The following is a 10,463-nucleotide window of genomic DNA, read 5'->3' as shown; positions in this document are numbered from 1 at the left end:
TCTGCAGGACCCTGCATTTATCCTTATTGAACCTCATTAGATTTCTTTTGGCCCAATCCTCCAATTTGTCTAGGTCCTTCTGTATCCTATCCCTCCCCTCCAGCGTATCTACCACTCCTCCCAGTTTAGTATCATCCGCAAATTTGCTGAGAGTGCAATCCACACCATCCTCCAGATCATTTATGAAGATATTGAACAAAACGGGCCCCAGGACCGACCCCTGGGGCACTCCACTTGACACCGGCTGCCAACTAGACATGGAGCCATTGATCACTACCCGTTGAGCCCGACAATCTAGCCAGCTTTCTACCCACCTTATAGTGCATTCATCCAGCCCATACTTCCTTAACTTGCTGACAAGAATGCTGTGGGAGACCGTGTCAAAAGCTTTGCTAAAGTCAAGAAACAATACATCCACTGCTTTCCCTTCATCCACAGAACCAGTAATCTCATCATAAAAGGCGATTAGATTAGTCAGGCATGACCTTCCCTTGGTGAATCCATGCTGACTGTTCCTGATCACTTTCCTCTCCTGTAAGTGCTTCAGGATTGATTCTTTGAGGACCTGCTCCATGATTTTTCCAGGGACTGAGGTGAGGCTGACCGGCCTGTAGTTCCCAGGATCCTCCTTCTTCCCTTTTTTAAAGATGGGCACTACATTAGCCTTTTTCCAGTCATCCGGGACTTCCCCCGTTCGCCACGAGTTTTCAAAGATAATGGCCAAGGGCTCTGCAATCACAGCCGCCAATTCCCTCAGCACTCTCGGATGCAATTCGTCCGGCCCCATGGACTTGTGCACGTCCAGCTTTTCTAAATAGTCCCTAACCACCTCTATCTCTACAGAGGGCTGGCCATCTCTTCCCCATTTTGTGATGCCCAGCACAGCAGTCTGGGAGCTGACCTTGTTAGTGAGTTAGTAATGATAACAAAGGATAGGGCCTTAAAGGAGTTTAAAGCAAGGGAGAAATGGGGGATACTCAGAACTCCAACAAGATTCCCCTGCCCACCAAGAGGAATGCCTCATCCCGCTACAAACACCAAACCAGCATCTTAAGCCATGCAAATGTACAACTTTGAACTAACATTCAATACTAGTTATTTAGAGAAGCCAGGGCTGGTAGCCTCGGAGGTGACACTTACAGGTCTTTCTAGGTAAGGAAGCCAGTCCCCTAGAACTCTTTCTGGTCTGGGAGAATGATACTTTGCTCTAACCAGACAGAGATGCTCTTCAGCAGGGGCCAGTTACAGGCAGAACACTGATAAGCAGGAGCCAGCCTTGGTAAGGTGTTAATGCAGAAACAAACTGACAGCGTGTGGGCATGTTTAGGAGGTTATCAACAGTTCTACTGCGGTGCCATGTTGAATTGTTACATCCAGTGGAGTCTGGGATATGCTAAATCCTGAAGCCAGATTGCACCAGAGGGGATTTTGTGCACATCAAAACATGTAACAGCTCAATGGGCAGGGGCTACACTGGGGCCCCGCTGCAATACAGCTGGGCTTCACAAGTTCATTGTTTACAGTTTGGGGAGAGGGTGTCTGGAAGGCCACAAAGAGTGAGGAACCCTTGTCATAATTGCTCCCCTCATCCTATCTCACAGGTGTAGAAATCCTCCTGCTCCCCCCATGGCACTATCATACCAATAGAACAAGACAACCTCTGGGACCATATGGCCAGTGCTGCTCATTCCCAATCAAGAAACCAAAAAGGGCAAAACTGCTCCCCTTAGTCTCAGGACTCCGCAAATCCATATTCCTACCAGGACCAAGAGACTCCCTCCTAAAGCAACTCTACTTAGCCAACACTCTGCTAGGAAATGAATACAGAAAGCCCAACAATGCTCCAGGCTTGTATCACTGCTCCTGACAATTTAAGTGCATCTTGTATTAAACACCCAAGGAGGCAACTTGCCATTTCCATTTCTAAACACCCTGAAAGCTGCCCAGAGTAGCACTTGTCAAAAGAATTACAGAAATTTGGCTGGGGAACAGGCAATAAAGATTGTAATGATAAGCAAACAAGAAAGCACTTCCAGCTTGCAAACTACATGAAAACACACATGGCAGGCCCTGCAGACCCGTGCCTGAAGTGCACTGTGTTGAGAGGGAGGCTGTAAACTGAACTCACAAGCCATCACCACCCATGCAAAAGACGTGTTAAAAATTGAGGCTTTTCTGCAGGAGTGGAGATGCTTCTACATATAATATGGCACAGCAGTATTGTTCATTCAGGGACCATTAAAATGATGCAATTCTTGGTCTCCTTCCCACTGAAGAGATCAGCATTGCCTGTGGACAAAACTGGCTGTAGAGTTATAATGAGTTAATGAACAAACACTAAAGTCGGATCACTTAGTATTTTCAGTATTGTGTTGAAAAGTCGCTTCCTTGTGTATCCGGGCACATATTTATTTAAATTGTGCGGGTCCCGGAACAGGATAAGCCAGTTTTTGGAGGTTAAGTGAAAAGTTTTCAGTCAATATTATCAGAGTAACAACCCAGCCTCCTTCTTGTTCAGTTCAGCAGTAGAAGCACATATCTGGGGATGGCAAGCTGAGTTTATGTTGTGTCAGAGGCAAAGAGCTGCATAGTAGTAACACACTTTTGTATAATGCACGTTAATGTTTTTTAACTGTTTGTTTATCCTATTTATCCCCAGAAGCGTCAGGAGGAGGAAGAACTCATAAGTGGCATAGGCATGATAATTGGAATTGCTCAGCTAAATGCCACTGAATCACCCTGATGATAAGTAGCTGAGGAGCGTGCAAGGGTCAGCATCTGACAGGACAGGTGTGGTTGTTTGGAGACTGTCAGGTGTAGTTAGGCTGAGGGTCAAGTGCCTCAAGAATTCCAGGAGTGAGGCTATGTCACAGCCAGAACAGGCTGCAAGAGGCTTGCTTTTTAACCATAAACCATCTGATTTCTCCGTCACATAGCTTGAGAGTGCTGGGTGACCTTGGACATGGCATTTAGGGGCTGATAATGTGAAGTGCTGAGCGTCTCTGCTCTGCACCCCCCCCAACAGTGATTCAGTGCCTCACAGGATCTGACCCTTTACCTCTCTCTGTCTGCTTCCCCCTCTGTAAAACTAGGTTAATACTTTCCTACCCAACAGAACTGAGGCAAAAAGTAATACATTCATGTTTGTACAGAGCTTTGAAGATGAAAAGTGCTCTACAAGTATTATTACCATGATCATTATTATTACAGGCCTACTAGTCTGTTGGCCTGGCCTGGCCCTTCTTGAGAGTGGATGGAGAAAGAATACATGGGAGGACTAAGATGACCAGTGATTGTGATCAAGAGTCTAACTGATCTGCACTCCCAGACATTTATTATTATCCAGATATTGAATTTTAACATCTCTATATCTTGACACCCCAAACAATGCACTTATCATGTGTCCAACACTTCAATATCTTACTGAGGAGCTTCACAGTAGTTGTGTGTCTGTCTTCTCCATGCAGTGTGATATTTCTTTAATATTAAGGCTGAGAGAGAACCAGGGAAGCATGGTGATTCAGATAAAGCATCATATCCTCAGATGCCACAGCATCTGGTGTATTTCCTTAATATTGCCATTTTCTGCCTGGATACTACAGGGCATGGTCCATTTCCAATATTAATTATATTTATTATTTCACACTTAGACATGAATTCATTTGGTTTTCTTCCTTTCTGTCCCAATCTTAACTTTCCTGTAACATGGTTTTGTTGGTAAATTTCTTAATATACAGAATACTAACCACCGGTTTTTAACCCAAAGAGCTAGAAAGTCTGAAGAGCAAAATACTTATAAGTCTCTGGGTTACATGTGTTATAAACTTTCCAGGACGTGGCCTTTATGCACAGGCATGTTTTCTAGGGCCAAATAACTTTGGGGTTTGTTCATTCTGACCGTTTAAAAAAGCGCCCAAACAGATTCTCCCCTAATGTCAAAAAGAAAAGGAGTACTTGTGGCACCTTAGAGACTAACAAATTTATTAGAGCATAAGCTTTCGTGAGCTACAGCTCACTTCATCGGATGCATTTGGTGGAAAAACACCAAATTCCACCAAATGCATCCGATGAAGTGAGCTGTAGCTCACGAAAGCTTATGCTCTAATAAATTTGTTAGTCTCTAAGGTGCCACAAGTACTCCTTTTCTTTTTGCGAATACAGACTAACACGGCTGCTATTCTGAAACCTCCCCAAATGTCCTCTCTCTCACACCCTCCTCACACTTCCCACAATCAGAGTGGTGGGTTTCAACTCAGTTAATTTTTTAAGTATTATAACGCCTGAAGAATGGGGTTTTCAAATGGAAAAGCCTGACACAATGGGACAATGTCAATCACAGCATCCCAATGGTGCAAAGTCATATGTATACATTGCAATAGGAATTCATAGGGAAGTCTGTTCCATCCACCTGACTCACAACCCTTTGCATGCAGGGTGCCTGCAAACATCTCTAAGGTCTCCCACCACCTGGGCAGCTGTATGTTAGATGTATTATACAAAGAGCTGTTGGCTTATTACAACTCTCAGTTACAAATACACCTATTGACACGCTGTCCGTAATTCAGAGGCTGTCTCCAATGTCCCAGGGGAAGTGTTCACACACCACAGGCGCTGTATAGCCGGGGGGCCTCTCCTCCCCAAGGCTGTGCCAGGCGGCTAGCTGAGCTACAGGGCTGTAAACAGACAGGAATTCACCGCAACCCTCTGCCGCGGACCCCGGGAGAAGCAGCTGCCCAGGTGTGTGTGGGGGGGGGGACGCAGACATTCGGGTGCACCCTGCAAACAAGGGGGCGGGAGCCCTGGGGTGCAGACTGACCCCCACCCCTAGGGTCTCTGCAGCCAGGCCTGCCTCGGACTTTCCCTCCGGGTGGCCCTGGAAAATTCCGCTCCGGAGGGTGCGATCTGAGAGCTGCAGGGCCGGCCCTAGACCCGCAGCCTCTGCAATATGGGGAGGGGGTCCCAGGCCCCGAGATTACCCTCAGCAGCCGCCCCATCCCACGGCACTCGCCGGCCAAGCCCTTCTGCGCTCCCCTCTGCATTGGGGAGTGGAGGGAGTCCTGCGCCCCCCGCCTTTGGGCGCTGTGACCCCCCCTGAGGCCCCGCCCCGGATGGCACTCACCGGCCGAGCCCTGCTCCCCCCGGGCGGTCACCGTCCCGTCCTTGTGCAGCAGGATGCCCGCCGTGTCCCGGATCCGGCCCGCCGGCCCCCAGCGCCCCTCCGCGCCCGCCAGCCCCCGGCAGCATTGGTAGCACACGGCCCACGCCTGCTCCTCGTTGATGGGCTGCTCGTAGGACTTCAGCACCTCCTCCAAGGACAGCTCCCAGGGGTCCGGGCCCCCCGCCCTCTCCTGGGGGGCTGCGCCGCTGCTGCCGGCCTTGGCCATGGCTGCCCCATTATCTGCTCTGGCAAGCCGGGCTGGTTTCCATAACAGCGGCGCTGGGCAGCCGGAGGAGGAGGGCTGAGCCCAGCTCGCCTCTGCTTTGTCATCCCTGCAGCCCAGCCCTAAAACAGCCGCCCCGCGTGCAAACAAGGCTGCAGCCTATGGAAGCCCCGGGCGGAGGGCGGAGGGCGGAGAGCTCTGCCCGGGAGACGCGGCCTCCCGCCGGCTCGGTGCACACACGGGCGGCGCCCGGGGTGGAGATCGGGGGGGGGGGAGAGAGGGAGCGGCCCGGGGGAGGCCGGAGTTCAGCCAGAGGCACATGCAGAGCCCGGGGAACGGGCATTAGCCTGGCAAAGCAGCCAGGCGTTCCTTAGCCCCAGGGGAAAAGGCAGCAGGTCGCAGGGGAGAAAGCAGCAAGTTAAAGAGGCATGCGCCAAGCCCAGTGCCAGGCCTTTCCCAACGCCGGAGCCAGCCCCTGGAGAGCACGCACTGTGCCCAGGGCCCAGTGTTGCTCTCCTGCTCACACATGTACCACCCACAGGGCAGCAGTTCCCCCAGGCATGCCTGCCTGAGCTGGGCCGCAGAGCCACTACCCTCTCCCTACTCTTCTGCCAAGAGACCAGCTAAGTCGCCCACCTGCACAGTGTATTTTTCTTTAAGAACCTCTTCACTCCTGCCTGCCGCCCAGGAGCCTTCCTTGGCTCCCACAAGCCCCATCTTTCGGCCTCCTTTTGCCCTCCCTCCCATCCTGCTAACTCACACATTGGGGTCACCTTGGCTATAGCTACACTGCAATTAAAAACCCGCTGGGGGGGCAGCCCGAGTCCAAAGGTCTACACCACAGTGAACAGCCCTTTAGCCTGAGCCTCACGAGCCGGAGGCAGCTGGCACAGGCCAGCCGTGGGTGTCTAATTGCAGTGTAGACATACCCTTAAGACTAGTTTGTGAATTCCTCAGGGCAGGGGCTGTCTCTTTTATGTTGGGTAGCTCCGCAGGCACTTTTGGGCACTGTTAAAACAAATGAAACAATAATAATAATCTAGGACTGGCCTGCCCAAGGGCAGCAATTTAATCCCACCTGAGTTAATCCCTTTAAAGTATCCATGGACAGGCCTGACATTCCTTGCAAAATCAAGACTATAGTCTCTACTACCTGCAGTAATTGTCCAAAACACAGAACAACATGACTCAAGCATTCAGGGCCAGGAAGTGCAGCATATGCAGTTGGAATTGCAAGGGGAGCTTGGGAAGGCAAACTGGAATTTGGCTAGGGCTTACTTTTAAGAGCACTGTAGGTTCTTCAGGACCTCTGTTTTGCTTTTCATCTGAAAGATAGCACCTTGATTTGCATAATCCCCTCTCCCCACAACCCTATACTGGGACATTGGTTTTTTAACAGGTGCAGAAGAAAATGTTAACTACTGAGTCACTTGCCCCACTTCCTGCAGTACAGCACACTCTACCACTAGATTAGGAAAAAGAAAAGGAGTACTTGTGGCACCTTAGAGACTAACAAATTTATTTGAGCATAAGCTTTTGTGAGCTACAGCTCACTTCATTGATGAAGTGAGCTGTAGCTCATGAAAGCTTATGCTCAAATAAATTTGTTAGTCTCTAAGGTGCCACAAGTACTCCTTTTCTTTTTGCGAATACAGACTAACACGGCTGCTACTCTGAAACCTGTCACTAGATTAGGGGTACTGATTCAGTGCTGACTTGCAGAGAAGCACCAACACTTCTTGTAGCTCTGGACTTACCCTGGAGTTCTCTCATCCAGGTAATGCCAAGGTCCAGCCCTGCTTCTCTTAAGAGGTCTGATGAGGCCACAACCCAAGATGGTTTGGTTGCAGAGCACCAAATTCATGCAATGATTAAGCTTCTTCCATAATTTACTATTTTAAATTTCTTGTAATAGAGATGCCTACCGAACACTTTGCATCATGGGTACCAGTTTTCAGAGTAGCAGCCATGTTAGTCTGTATTCGCAAAAAGAAAAGGAGTACTTGTGGCACCTTAGAGACTAACAAATTTATTTGAGCATAAGCTTTCGTGAGCTACAGCTCACTTCATCGGATGCATTCGATGTAGCTCACGAAAGCTTATGCTCAAATAAATTTGTTAGTCTCTAAGGTGCCACAAGTACTCCTTTTCTTTATGGGTACCAGTGTTATTGAGGGGACTTAGTTCCTACCCTCAGCTAGAGGGACACTGCTGTGACATGGGACCCAGCACAGGAAATAAGGACTAGCAAACTGATGCTGGCAATGCTTGTGAGGTGTGTGTGATCTTTGACGGGAATAACCTATACCTCAACCTGCCTTGCTGCACTGAATCAGCATTATTGACTGTGCAATCCCTTCTTCAGTGAAGAGAAGATGCGTCTGGAAATGCTAGTCCAGAAAGACCAGGAAGAATAGCAGAACCTTCAAAGAAGCGTCAGGTAGACCGGGTGAAACAAAGACCTTACAGCTATGAGACATCCATTTGTAAAGTGGAAAGAGAACTCAATCCCATGTCAGAACTACTAACCCATGTAGATAAACTAGCTATTGCTCCTGCATGCAGGCCAAGATTTCTAATGAATGAATGATGATGGAGCAGGTACACAAATACTTGTCCTCTCCATTGCAAGGGACCTGAATATTGACTAGAGATGGTCTGGGGATATCAGCAACAAATAATTTTGGATAGTGTTTATAGCACAGAAACATCATTTTTGTTTTGGGGAAGGAAGAGAATAGAACAAGGTAGGAGAGAGGCTCCTGTCTGAGGAATCTTGCTGTTCACGCAAACTTACTTCATAACACTGGAATTCAGAAATGAGAAGAATATAGGATTATCCATAGATTCAATTTATCTGTGGGATTATTCAAATGTAAACACTAGCAATCAGGGCCTGAGGCATATTGTGGGCAGCCCAGGGAGAAACAAGAGCCATTAATCCCATCTGATTATTAACTGCCCCCCAAAGAATGGCTTGGATCAAGGTCGTTATTGCTATTACAAGCAGTTTAGTTTATTTCCCTCTTCCCAGCACCAGTTAGTGCTTTTCCTCTCTGTTTTTTTTTCTGATAACTGAATCCCTTTGTGGTTTTCCAACATGCTGCTGATGTATTACGCTGCTCTAAAGAATGAATAAATGCCCAGCACAGCAGCTAAATCAAATTTGGCTTTGTGGGTGTGGGGAACAGAACATTTGTCACCATGTTTACATTCAAAATACCCACCCAGCGTTTCTGTGCTCAGTGGGGACTCTTTGTCCCCAGAAAAACAAAAGCAAACATCACTTTACTCTTCTGCCACACCCTTGCCACTGAGTGTATTAGTAGTGTCTATTCTTTTCATAGGGCCATAAATGGGCATGGGGCTTTACAGACAAAAGTCAACAGGGTCAAATTCTGCTCTCGTTTACACCAGTTTGCATCCCGAGTATAATGGAGTTAATCTGGACACTAATGTAAGTGGAAAGAGAATGTGGCTCAATGTTTCTGCCCCAAAGTTTACAATTTAAATTACAATCAGAAGTAAAGTAACAAGGGATCGTGACAAACACTGCAGTGGGTAGGGAGAAGGGCACGAGGGCTAAAACAACAGAATCATGCATGCTATCAGGCTAGCGAAGCACATATGATGAGGGTTATAGGCTTCCCCCCCCACACACACACCTCCCTCTCTTACCTTCAGGTTTCATAACCTTAAAGAAGGAGTGAGTTTAAAAAAAGAATCAAAGAAGAAAAGGAAACTGATACCACCATGATTTTGTCCAGCATACTGCTGATCTCTCTCAGGTACTTATATGGCCCCTATCCCTGTGATATCCAAGCACCTCACAATCTTTAGTGTATTTAACCTCGCAGTACCCCAGTGATATTGGGATGATATTTACCTCCATTTTACAGATGGAAATCAAGACTCAGAGAGGCTAAGTGACCTGTCCAAGGTCACACAGGAAGTCTATGGCAGAGCAGGCAGTTGAACGCTGGTCTTCCAAGTCTTAGGCAAGTTCCCTTCCACTGGACCATCCAACTCCAATCACTCTCTGGGGTGATATTTAAAGAACAAGAAATAACTTTAGATCAGCTACCTGCTACATGAAACTCCATATTTACTGCACCAGAGAGAGCCAGTGTGAACCCAAATGCCTATTTACCCGTTACTGCACTGCTCTGACAGCCCAAAGATGATTGGATGGCTCTGCAGGTCTTTGGTTCCAATGAGTCTGTTAAACTCAATGGACCAAATTCAGCCCTAGTGTAGTGGGGAGCAATTCCATCTTGAGCTGCACCTGCTTACAACAGGACTTGATTTGGCCCAGTGAATGGAGGATTAATTGGGCATACTGGTCACTCAGCAGGATGGCTGCCAGAGGCTCCTCAGGACCAAAATGTAAAATGATACAGGGCATCATAGGGATCTGTACAAGCAACATTTTGTAGGAAGAGTTTCCATTTTGCCAGCTTCCCCCAGAGCTGGTGCCTTCCGTACAGAATATAGTTCAGACTTTTCCTTCCTCCCTCCCTCTGTTGTTTTCTAGAGGTGGGGCTGAGTTTAGATCTGTGATTTTGGTTATTATAATAATTGTTAATTATTTTATAGTACCTGCAAACGTGCTAGTTGCTTCTAAGAAAAGGTCCCTACTCTGAAGAGTTTGCAGTCTTATTGCTGGACTGGAGTGATTAGAGACAATAAAGCATGCACCTAGGTGAAAGGGAAAGGTGTGTAAGGGTATGTCTACACTACGAAATTAGGTAGAATTTATAGAATGCCTGATGGGGCAAAAACATTGTCGCGGGTGGTTTGGGGTACATGTCGTCAGTCGCCCCTCCCTCCGTGAAAGCAAAGGCAGACAATCATTTTGTACCTTTTTTCCGTGCGGACGCCATACTGCTGTCAGCAGATGGTGCAGTAGGACTGCTAACCATCATCATCGAACTACCGCTTCCACTGCAACTCTGCTCTCCTGCTCTTGTCTCAATAACAAATTTCTCCATGTTAGCTGTCATGGGCTCCTGCTTCCGCTGCAACTTTGCTCTCCTGCTCGCATGAATCCACCTCGCAGGTCCTCTCGTCGTTCTCTATAAA

This window comes from Dermochelys coriacea, chromosome 12 (assembly GCF_009764565.3).
Source record: "Dermochelys coriacea isolate rDerCor1 chromosome 12, rDerCor1.pri.v4, whole genome shotgun sequence".
Classification (NCBI taxonomy): domain Eukaryota; kingdom Metazoa; phylum Chordata; order Testudines; family Dermochelyidae; genus Dermochelys; species Dermochelys coriacea.
Note: the sequence above shows the minus strand (reverse complement) of the source record.